The sequence below is a fragment of the Micrasema longulum genome, unplaced genomic scaffold (genome assembly GCF_059751315.1).
Source record: "Micrasema longulum isolate JH-2025_06_02 unplaced genomic scaffold, ASM5975131v1 h1tg001078l, whole genome shotgun sequence".
Taxonomy (NCBI): domain Eukaryota; kingdom Metazoa; phylum Arthropoda; class Insecta; order Trichoptera; family Brachycentridae; genus Micrasema; species Micrasema longulum.
Window position 1 is genome coordinate 150,207 of NW_028278266.1, and position 11,655 is coordinate 161,861.

The following is an 11,655-nucleotide window of genomic DNA, read 5'->3' on the forward strand; positions in this document are numbered from 1 at the left end:
TGAAGAAAAAAAAAGTCCTCCTCGGCACGGGTGAGGTAACCCCGCCCCGGCGAGATCATATAATTTTTATTATTAATCTATGTTTATAATGGAAAATAAATAAAGTAAATTTGCTGTGCAACAAAAAACAAAGTAAGGAAATAAAGTGCTTTGAAAAGCTTCGTTTTATGAACCACCGATCGCGCCCTGAACGTGCGTAGGGGTGGGGTCCCAGAACAAGATGACGAATGAGAGTTCGATGGTAAATAATTACAAAGAAAGCAGTCGGCACAAGCCGGCGCTCCAGAAAATACTAGAAGCGCGATGACACGGTGGGGTGCCCTTAGAAAAATTATCTTAAAATATTTCGTCAAACTTCCCTGGCATATAACCAAAATATTGCGCTAACTTAACCTGTTCAAATGTATATTTCCCACTTTTTTGTATTTCACCACGTGTTCTTTTCCCACAATCCCAATTTCGGTCTAATAACTCCTAAAAATGAACTGTTTAGCATACTAGTTGTACATATTTATGTTTTCTGTCCCCTGTCTCTAAAATATGTTAGAAATAGTATAGCTGTGAACGTTGTAAAAAAAAATATCAGTCTTGAAGATGCCGACTTAGGCGGAAGCGCTCGTTGATCAAAATAATAAATAAGTAAAACTAAACCGAGAAGTTTTATTGACAACTTTGTTTATAATTTTATCAAAATCATTAATTATGGAATATTATCAAGAAATATCATAAAAAAATATCAATATTAATAATATTTTAGTTAACATCTTACATATTATTCTAAAAATGATCGATTGCGTCTGTCAAGTACGGGCCCGTTTCACACGTATCGCGCAAATCCACTCAGTCCGGTAAAATTAGGGTAGGTGGACACGTATTTACTATTTTCCTTTTTGGTTTTATTTATTTAGTTTCTACTCGCGGCTAAAAATTTTACTGAAAAAATCGAGTGGAGATTAGTCGGCCTTATGGTGTAAGGTTTCGCGTGTGTACGTGCCCATTGATAAATTAATGAAATCAATAAATCCACCCTATGTTAATTGATACCGCTGTTCTTTGTTAAACAATGCACTTGCAGTAATACACGTGCGTCTTAAATCGTTTTGTAAAGCGCTGTCTCTTTCGTATTAAAAAAAGTCAATACCTACTCCAGGAATATCCATCTCCTCTCAAAAACTCCGCGACCCAGAGGAGGATTCCGACGGCGCAGTCATTATTCACAACTCAGTCAGGGGCCTATTGATTTTTCTTATTTTTGGTAAACAATTTTTGTAGATCATTTCTGTAAAAATGTAAAAAATCTTAATAATTATTATTACAGGACAAATTGCTATCGAATCACTGTAACTATTTGTGGTTTGTTTTAGTTTTATAAGTTTTGCACGTACACTTTTTTTATAAAATCATCCCTCATTTTAACTGCTTTCTATCACTTTCTCCTTTTTATAATTTACCGGACTCCACTTCTGGGCAAGTCGTTATGGCACATGAATTTAAGGTTGTTAAAATATTTCTAGTATAGGATGCTACTATATAACGTGTTTATTTTATATGTATTGAGCATTTTCAGCCAATTGATTCGGAACGTAGGAATATCCTTTACCGACTCGTAGTAGTTTTCGGTTGGTTGGAAGATATTGCTTCGTAGTAATAATCCCGCCAACGCGCCATGTGCATACATCATAATGTATTGTACCTAGAAGGAAATACATTGTTCAAAACCAGATATTATATACCTAATATATTATGTTGTACTACAGCTGCAGGGTGTCGCGAGGAGAAGCTCTGCAGACGGCGCGGGTGGGGGGAGGAAGGCAGAGTGAGAGGAAGGGTATTCCAGACCCCCCGACCTCCCGACCCCCCGACACCCGACCCACCGACCACCCGACCCCCCGACCCCCCGACCCCCCGACCCCCCGACCCCCCGACCCGCCGACCCGCCGACCCAAATCTAGAGATATTTATACATACATAGTTTGTAAACAAATATCCGTTAGTAGAAAACTATACATGGCTTGTAAAATTGTTACAAAATATGTATTTCTGGTGTTGTTTTTTTCAAAATAAAATATTTAAAAAAATTAAATGTTTTGTCATTGTCTCTGAACTGACACCTCCTGGGTGGACGCTGGCTTAGCTCGTGTGGGTTGCAGGTCGGGGTGGAAGCTAGCGCAGCTTGCGCGAGTTGGCACTCTCGGTGGACGCTGGCATAGCTCGTGCGGGTTTGGCGGTCCGGGTGCACGCTGCACGGAGGAGTATTACCAGTCAAAAAGTGCGCGAAATTATTTATTGAGGTTTTATGGTATAATATGTTTTTAATTTTTTTATACTCATTCTCTTATCAAACGCAAATATGATATACTTTAAAGAGTTAATTATGTACTTGGGTTCCATAATTTAAGTAAACAAAAAATAGGTAATTTTGAAGTTCAATTTTAGTATTTATTTCAAAAGCACAATTATTTACCATAATTTGTATGATTATACAAGATACCCAACTAAAATATGAATTAATAAATTGACTTAAAATCAACCAATCAGTCACATAATCTTTTTCTCTACTATTTTCACCTGCTGATTTGGGCAAGAGTAAATTTATCTTGTCTTAGAAGAGCATGGGTTCTGAAAAACTTTTGTTTTTTGCCATTAACAATTGTTTGGAGTCAAGACTACAAGTAGAGACTAGTGAGCTTTGACAAATATTAGCGTCACTGTCTGTATTATTCTGGAATGTTTATTTAAACTGTTGTTGTTTGGATCCGTCACAACGCCATTTCGTAAGAAATTCAATTTCTTCTTGTTCTTTCAGAGTGAGTGCCTCAAAAACCTCCTCTAAATATTTACATCTCCTTAAAGATATGTGATCAAGTAGGTCTTTCAAATTTATTTCAAAAGAATTGAAATGCAATAGAATTGTAATAAAGGTAATGCAAATTGCTTCCTCGTATGAGTAACATGAATATACTTTTTCATCAGTTCCTTGAATTGTTTTCTGGTTTAATCAGCTTCTACGAATATTTCTAAAGCTTCAGATGGGGTGAGTTTGTGTGCAACTTTTTGGTTTGCAGAGTAAATATTTTTTACACTTGGATGCCCTTATTGGAGTAGCTGTGATGTCTTTTTTGAACAGTTTTGAAACCTCACTGTACCCAACAGATCATTAACTCACAATGGTTGCATAGCTCAATTTATCAGTAGAAACATTTTTCCTCAAATATTTTGTTTTTCGTCGCTTTCTGCTTTCGCTTAAATTTTCGAGAAATCTTTTGTGGTTCCAGCAACTTTCGATACAATTTGTCTCGTCAAATTTGACGTAACAAGATTCCAGCAACTTTTAATAAAAACTTGTCTCGTCAAATTTTCCGTAACAACCTTCCATCAATCTTAAATCAAGTTTGCACCAAGTTTCACTGCTATCTAGTATTGGTTATTGTTTGTGAACCATAAAAAATAAAATAAAATAAGAGATCTTTATATACGAGAACATATCTGTACCTAGTTTTCACCCTCCTGTGGCCAATAGTACAGTTAACTATCGGACTGCACTTATTAAAAAGTTTTTATAAATGACTTGATATTTTTTTACGTAAAATCTTTTATGGAATTAATTATTCAAAGCTCACACTTCCAGTAATATTTATTGAAGAAAAATATAAATCTACATTATAAATACACAAAACAGGTACAAATAAAACACACAATAAAAGTTTAATTAAGTTCAGTCTTCTAAATGAACTCTTTCAGGGGTGGTATTCTGGATCTTCTTTTCCCCCGAGAGAGTACATAATTTGAAGATTTTTAATTGCCTCACTGATGATTGAACGTCAAATGGTGTATAAAATTGCTACAAAATCGGAAAAAAACTAGCACGGTTTGGTCAATTAAACCTAGTTAAGTGCTTTGGGTAATGTTTAAGGTCGCAATTATATTCTAAATTAAAATTTTCATATTTAGTTGCACGTGTTCGTATATGAGGGCATTGGAAGCAAAGAAAGCAACCTTCAGGAATTTTTTTTGGTTGTGATGTCATTCTGTAGTTTATCAACTTTATTTTTATATAAATCACGAGTTGAGTTGCAAATGTTGTTTAAAATCATACTTCTGATGGTTTAAAAATAGTGATAAGCAAACATAGCAATATCCATCAGCCATTTTATTCGACCAATGACGGGCTTAAGATTTAAATTTTCAAAATGGCCGTGCCATACAAATATTAAGAAAGTTTTTTGAATTCGTGTTTCTATTACAGTTAATTTATTTGTATCTGAAAATTTAAGTTCAGTGAAAATAACATTTCTAGCATAAAGACTCTCTTTAGCAGGCATTAGTGTAGCAGTTTTTTAAATACCTTACAATAAGACAGCGGGTCCAAAAAGAAACAATACAATTGGTGTAACAGATGAGATGCGGTCCAGTTTTCAAATGAGTTAATTCCCTAATTCCGAAAATAACTCATCTGACACTTGGAATAATTTACGTGAGTCAATTCACAAGACAGCCATAAAAGCTTTTGGTACCGCAAAGAACCCAAATAAAATTTGGTACGCAGATTGTGCTGTAGAATTCTAATTAAACGCAATGATTGAAGCAAAAAGAGATGCCGTAAATTATTTTATAGCATTTCCTTCTGATCAAAATAAAAAAATCTTTGAAAAATGCAAGGGCTAATGCACAAAGAGAGATTAGGCGGTGTGCAAATAAATATTGGAATGCGCTGTACACAGCTACAGTGACACTACACTCACTACAGTGACATCCAAAATGCGGCGGATACAGGGATTTTTTTTGCTATGTTGCCTTAAGGCATAAAAAGAGCAATTGGACTTATTGTCAAAAAAACTGGGCCTCTAAAAACGATAAAAGAAGATATAATATTGGACCAAAATAAACAATTGGATCGCTGGGTGGAACATTACTCGTCCCTATACTCTTTACCAATTCCAATATCATCATCTGCTTTATATTCCGTTGATGCATTAGAAATTATGGATGAGCTGGATGTGATTCCATCACTTACAGAGCTCAAATAGGCTATTATGAGTATGAAACAGCGGAAAGCTCCTGGCGTGGATGGTATACCCGCTGAGATATTGAAAGACCAATCTCTGTTACCCCTATTTTTCCGTCTTCTCGTAAATTGTTGGAACGATGGTTGTGTTCCAAAAGACATGAGAGATGCGAACATTACTACATTATACAAAAATAAGAGAGACAGAGGTGACTTATAGAGGTATTTCCTTAGCTGAGCATCACGGGTAAAATATTTACCTAAGTGTTTCGTAGACTGGTTCAAAAATTGGCAGAAAGGATACACTCCGCAAGTTAGTGTGGATTCAGAAGAGAAAGGTCAACTATGGATATGATATTTGCTCTTCGGCAACTTCAGGAACAGTGCCGTGAACAGCACAAACCGCTGTTTATCTTCTATGTTGACCTGACCAAAGCCTTCGATACAGTAAGCAGGGAGGGTCTTTTTAAAGTCTTCGAACACGTGGGATGTTCTCCAAAAGTTCTTAAAATATTACTTTCATTCCATGAAAGTACGAACTGTACTGTTCAATTTGAGGGTAAAAGATCAACCCCCATCAAAGTTGAATGTGGAGTGAGACAAAAATGTGTGCAAGCACCCGCTTTTTTTGGTATTTATTTTCGGTGCTGCTTAACTTCGCATTTAAAGATTGTGAAACCAGGGTGTACCTCCATACTAGGTCAGAGGAAGGCTATACTGTAGTATAGTGTATTGCAAGGCTAAAGGCCATCACTAAAAGAAGACAGATACTTATCAAAGATTTGCTATTTGCGGATGATGCTGATTTTATTGCGCACTCTGAGGAAGATCTACAACTTTTGATGGATCGGTTTTCAACAGCGTGTAAAACGCTAAACGTTTTTTCTATGGAAATAAGTTTGAAAACATCAATTGTTTTACGACAAGAAACAAATCAGAGACCAGAAATTAAAGTTGATAGTCAAATACTAAAGGTCTACTCAAAGTTTTGTTACCTCGGTTCAACAGTGTCTGGAGACTGTTGGTTAAGCCAGGAGATCAACTGTAGAGTAAGAAAAGCAGCTACCACATTTGGAAAGCTCCAAGACAGAGTTTGGAAAAATGATAAAGTTACTATATTTACCAAAGTACAAGTTTATCAAGCCTGTGTACTCAGCGCGCTCCCATACAGCGGTGAAATCTAGTCCACATACAGACACCAAGAAAGGAAAATCAACACGTTTCATTTGCGATGTTTGCGGCGTATTCTTGGTGTGACAGATATACTAACCCGGATGTCTTCGGCGATTGCAATCTTAAAAGAAAGACGCCTGCGATGGCTCGGTCATGCGAGTCGAATAGACGATGGCCGAATACCGAAAGATATTATGTATGGAGAGCTTTGTGATGCTAAAAGATTCCACAGTGGTCAGCGATTGCGATTTAAAGATTTTTGACTTTTCTTGAGAAACGTGACTTTTTGCATTGACGCTGATCATTGAGAAGATCTCGCCAGGGATAGAGATGTGTGAAGAGGGGCTGTCTGGAAAGTCTGTGTGACTGTATTAAATAAATAATATGCACTTATTAGTGCAGTTTTTAGTTTTAATGTAAATTATTAATTCTTTGAAAACTATTGTTCTTAAATCAATACCATTTTTTTCAAAAAAATCGGATATAAAATAATCGATTATATCAACACCTTGAATAATATTCATAAGAACATCGCAAGGAGTTTTTACGAATGTGTTAGTGAAAAAGTAATGTACCGCTATTATTCATTTCAATTTGCTTCGATAATAATATCGATTTATCGTTTATAAAAACGAATATTTATTTATATTTAAGTAAATTTATATATACTTCGGTAACATTTATATTTACATACATTATTACCAAACCCTTATCAGAACCCAATGGTGCATAGGCCATTGCATTGTTAATTTGAATGTATATATTATTTAAATCATTATATTGACATAATAAAGTAATATTTGGATACAATAAACATTAGCGTATGCGAGTGTAAGAGTCCTTGTTTACGCCTTCAACTTTACTAAGCAGAAAATTAACTATCAATAAAATTACCAAAACAATCAAATTATATAAAAAAAAGAGAATAAAAAATACTTTTTTTGTAAAACACTATATTTGTTCACACAACTGACTAGTTTCGGCTTTAAAACTTTTCCCTCTTAAGGGTTATTTAACAAGTAAACATACATAATACATATATTCGGTTGTGTAAACAAATACAGTGGATCACAAAACAATATTTATTATTTAAAAAAAAAAAAAAATATATTACGATGATTTACAAACATCTAAAATAAAACAATGACATTATTTTCATCACCATCAAACCCTTATTCGCACCCATTGGTGCATAAGGTACTGGAGGTGCAAGTAATGATGTACCGCGGGAAAATTCCCGAGAGCGTAACTCCCCAGAGCGGGAGTACATTCCTCCACATACCCGAAACCATTTTAAAGACTGTGGGTCTTCCTATCGGTTTTACTCATACAAAAAAGCAATATTTTGGTCAATAAATGAGTTGATCTTTTGAAATTTCCAATTTCATATATTATTTCAATTAAATTTGACTTTACTACGTTCACTGCCCCTTTCACTGTGAGTTTGGAAGATTATATGGAGGGTCTTAGTCGGATATTGTTATTCATCCTTATGAACATACATGTGTATATTGCAAGCATAAATGGTAGCAAAAGCGGTATTTATTTGTATCACAATAAATTAGAGATGCAAGGCGGTAAAATTACCGCGGCATTTTACGGTAATTTTCGGTAAGAAACGAATATAACAAATACAAGTAGATTTGTTTTAGGATGCCTTACATGACAGTGAAAACCAGGCTTAGATTCACCGGGTGGTTGTCGAGATTTATTATAAGTATGGGACGTTCAAGGTCATTCGGTATGTACTTTTAAAAAAAAATTTTTATAAAGAAGGTTATTATGTTTTGAAACTTAACGGGATCGGGGACATAATGCCCTAAGTAAAACTTTAAGTGTGTGACCTTTAACGACCATTGCTCATGCCGCAATTTTGAAAAAAATAAGTTTTTTTGTTTACAATTACGTCCCTTTAGATTAAAAAAAAAATGAAGTTTGAGAATTTTTTTGTTTACCAAAAATGTTCATATATTTTTTTCTTTTGACCAATACTTTCCAAGATACACGTTTGAACATAAAATAGAGTTTATCGAAATAGCAGAAAAGCGGTATTTGCACTAACTTTTCACTAATTATTTGATAGTTGACCTATAAAAAGTCGTCATCATCATCATCATCATTCTATGCCCGCTACCTAGTTGGAGCATATGGTGTTCACAAAGATCCTCCAGAAATATCGGTCGGCTTGTGAAGTAGCATTTTGTAATATACGACCCCTCGCAAAAACACAAAAAAACGGGAATTTCGTCTTAACTTCTTTATTTTAAATAGTTTTACACCATATGATCACCTCTAAAATATTCTCCCTTGACTACAGAACTATAATTTTTATCTGCCCGGACGGACGTAGACAAAAAATGCATTTGCAATGTTCATAGTTTGTATGCACACATAGATGCATGTTCACACATATGAAAAAATGATTAATATTCCAATTTACATTAATATTTTTTGTATTTAGCTTAATTTTTTTTTTATGAACAAATATCTTCATTATTGATTTTATAAAATAATCATTATTACATTTATTTACAAATTGTTCATACCTACATTTTAATTTATTTATTTACATACATAAGTTTACTGTACATTATTTGAGACCATAAGTCCCAACTCCGTGGGACTAAAAGTCCTGTGTTGAGATGGGACGAGCAATTATATGACACAGACACATGAGTATCACCACAAATATAGGATAAGAAAATGAAAGTATTTTTTAAGAAAAAAAAACATATTTATGGCACATCAATATGGTAAACAAGCTCAAGCATCCGGAAAATCATCAAGGAGTTTCCTACTCAAATTCCTTTTACTAAGGAAAATCCAGCCCTTAACTCCTTTCTCGAAAATAGTTTTTGTCCTTGAGAGCTTAATACGTTCTTCTAAAATATTGAACACTCTCGGTGCGATAAATGAGATAAAGCGAAAGCAAAAAAAAGAGCAAAAGTCGTACGGGTTTTGGGTATGACATAATTAATGCTCTGGGAAAACCTCGTACGGACATTTTGCTGAGACCTCTCCTCATTGTTTGACCAGAAGTGTGTAAGTGCTTCTTTAAGGTACAGTTGTCTCATATCCAGCACCTTCATGTATTGGAACAACTGTTCTGACGGGTATGTTGGAGGGCGCCGGAATATTATTCTCAATAATAATTTCTGTGAAATTATGAGAGGCTTTAAAATGTATGTAATCGTATATGTATGTGTGTATATGAGTACTTACACGTACATTAATATTTTTGTTTTTTTATTACTTTGTTGAAATTTTTACATATTTTTGAATTTGGATTTTAGGCCGGAGCGTTCTTAACAATTTTACATCGATTGATAAGGTGGTTGATAGCTTTCCTCATTAAGGTTTGAAAAAACAAATAATTTTTGAAAATCATTTTTCAATAAGTCCACTTATATTCACTACACATGGTCACAAATATACAATATATATATATATATATTCACACACCCATACATGTATACACACATACACACACCCTCACACAATATATATAGTCACTCCCACTAACATCCACTATAATACTGATACATTATAACAAGAAGGTACATGCTAAGGTTATCAATTAACTGATTGAATTTTTCAAGTACGATAATATTGTAAGGGAAAAAAACATAAATGAAGGTAATTTAAAAATTAAAATCGAATTAAAAAGGTTATGTTAAAAGTTTCTAGTTAGTATTTACATAAATAGAAATAACATTATAATGAATAAAAAAAACTTACTAAAAGTAATTAAAAAGTAAGAGTTTTAATAAAAAAGAAAAAAAACATAATCAAGTGCACAAACCATTTTTTTTTAAAAAAGGCATAATATATATTTACGTACATATTGCAAGGGATAAAAAAAACCGAAGAGAAGCAACTTCAAAAGTAATAAAAAACAGTAAGTTTAAGTTAATTTAAAAAACATCTACAGAATTAATGTTAGGAAGATAGAAAATATCAGTCTAGTCCGTCTAGACGGAGGGTGTCCTGTATGCAAGTAGATTAATTAGTTCTGGGGATCAAATTTATTATTTACAGTTTTGTAAAGCAGGATTTTTAAGGTATTTTTTGAAAACTGTAATATTTCATATGTGTAATACTGTCTGTAGCTCTGATTTAATATAGGGAAATCACTTCAAAACTTTACATTTTTATATTCGTGCTTTTCTTGTCTGATAAAGTTAAAGGTTTTAATATTTTTTTGTTTTGTCCTTAAAAAGTACAAACATAATACATGAATGTGCTAATATACTAACCTCTATCTAATTATTTTTAAAACATTAAATAATTATTAACATTTCTAAACAATATTCGTACACCTAAATAAAACTTCTTCAAGACCAACTCGAATGCAATTACTTTTCAAGATATAACTTATCTGCTACACATGCTTTATTTTATTAACTTACATTAAAATGAATGATTATTTTTGTTCACTTTTTTCTAATGGTATTTCCTTAAACTGTCCAGCTCGGTGCACCAACGAGTTCTGTGTCTTCGTTTTCTTACTAAATGGCAGCCTTACTTCATTTTTATTTCTAGTTTCATATCCGAGTTCACACTGATTAGAAAAAAACAGTGTTCTATAAACACAATAGTTTTGTATTTTGCTTTCAATACACATGAATTTGGTTCTAAAAAAAAGTTTAAAATGCTAGAACCCTAATTGAAATAAATAATTATAATTTCATCTAACTGTCCGACCTAATACTTTTTTTTTTGTTTTTTTGTTTATATTGTAACCAATTTGTCCTGTCCTGTCCTGTTCTGTCCTGTCCTGTCCTGTTCCAATAAAAGTTTAAAATGCTACAATTTATTGTCTTGTCCTGTCCTGTCCTGACCTTTCCTGTTATGTCGTGTCCTGTCCTGTCCTATCCTGTCCTATCCTGTCCTGTCCTGTCCCGTCCTTTCCTCTTCTGTCCTGTCCTGTCCTATCCTGTCCTGTCCTGTCCTGTCCTGTTATGTCCTGTCCTGTTCCAAACTTTTAAGTTTAAAATGCTAGAAACCTAATTGAAAATAATAATGATAATTTATTCTTACTGTCCTACCTAATATTTTTTTGTTTGTTTTCTTTAATATTGTAAACAATTAATTGTCTTGTCCTGTCTTGTCTTGTCTTCTTCTGTCCTGTCCTATCCTGTCTAGTTATGTCGTGTCCTGTCCTGTCCTGTCTTGTCTTGTCTTCTTCGGTCCTGTCCTGTCCTGTCCTGTTTTGTCGTGTCCTATCCTGTCCTGTCCTGTCCTGTCCTTTCCTCTTCTGTCCTGTCCTGTCCTCCTCTGTTTTGTCCTGTCCTCTTCTGTCCTGTCCTGTCCTGTTCTAATAAAAGTTAAAAATGCTAGAACCCTAATTGAAATTAATAATTATAATTTCATCTAACTGCCCGACCTTATACTTTTTTTTTGTTTTTTTGTTTATATTGTAACCAATTTGTCCTGTCCTGTCCTGTTCTGTCCTGTTCCGTCCTGTTCCAATAAAA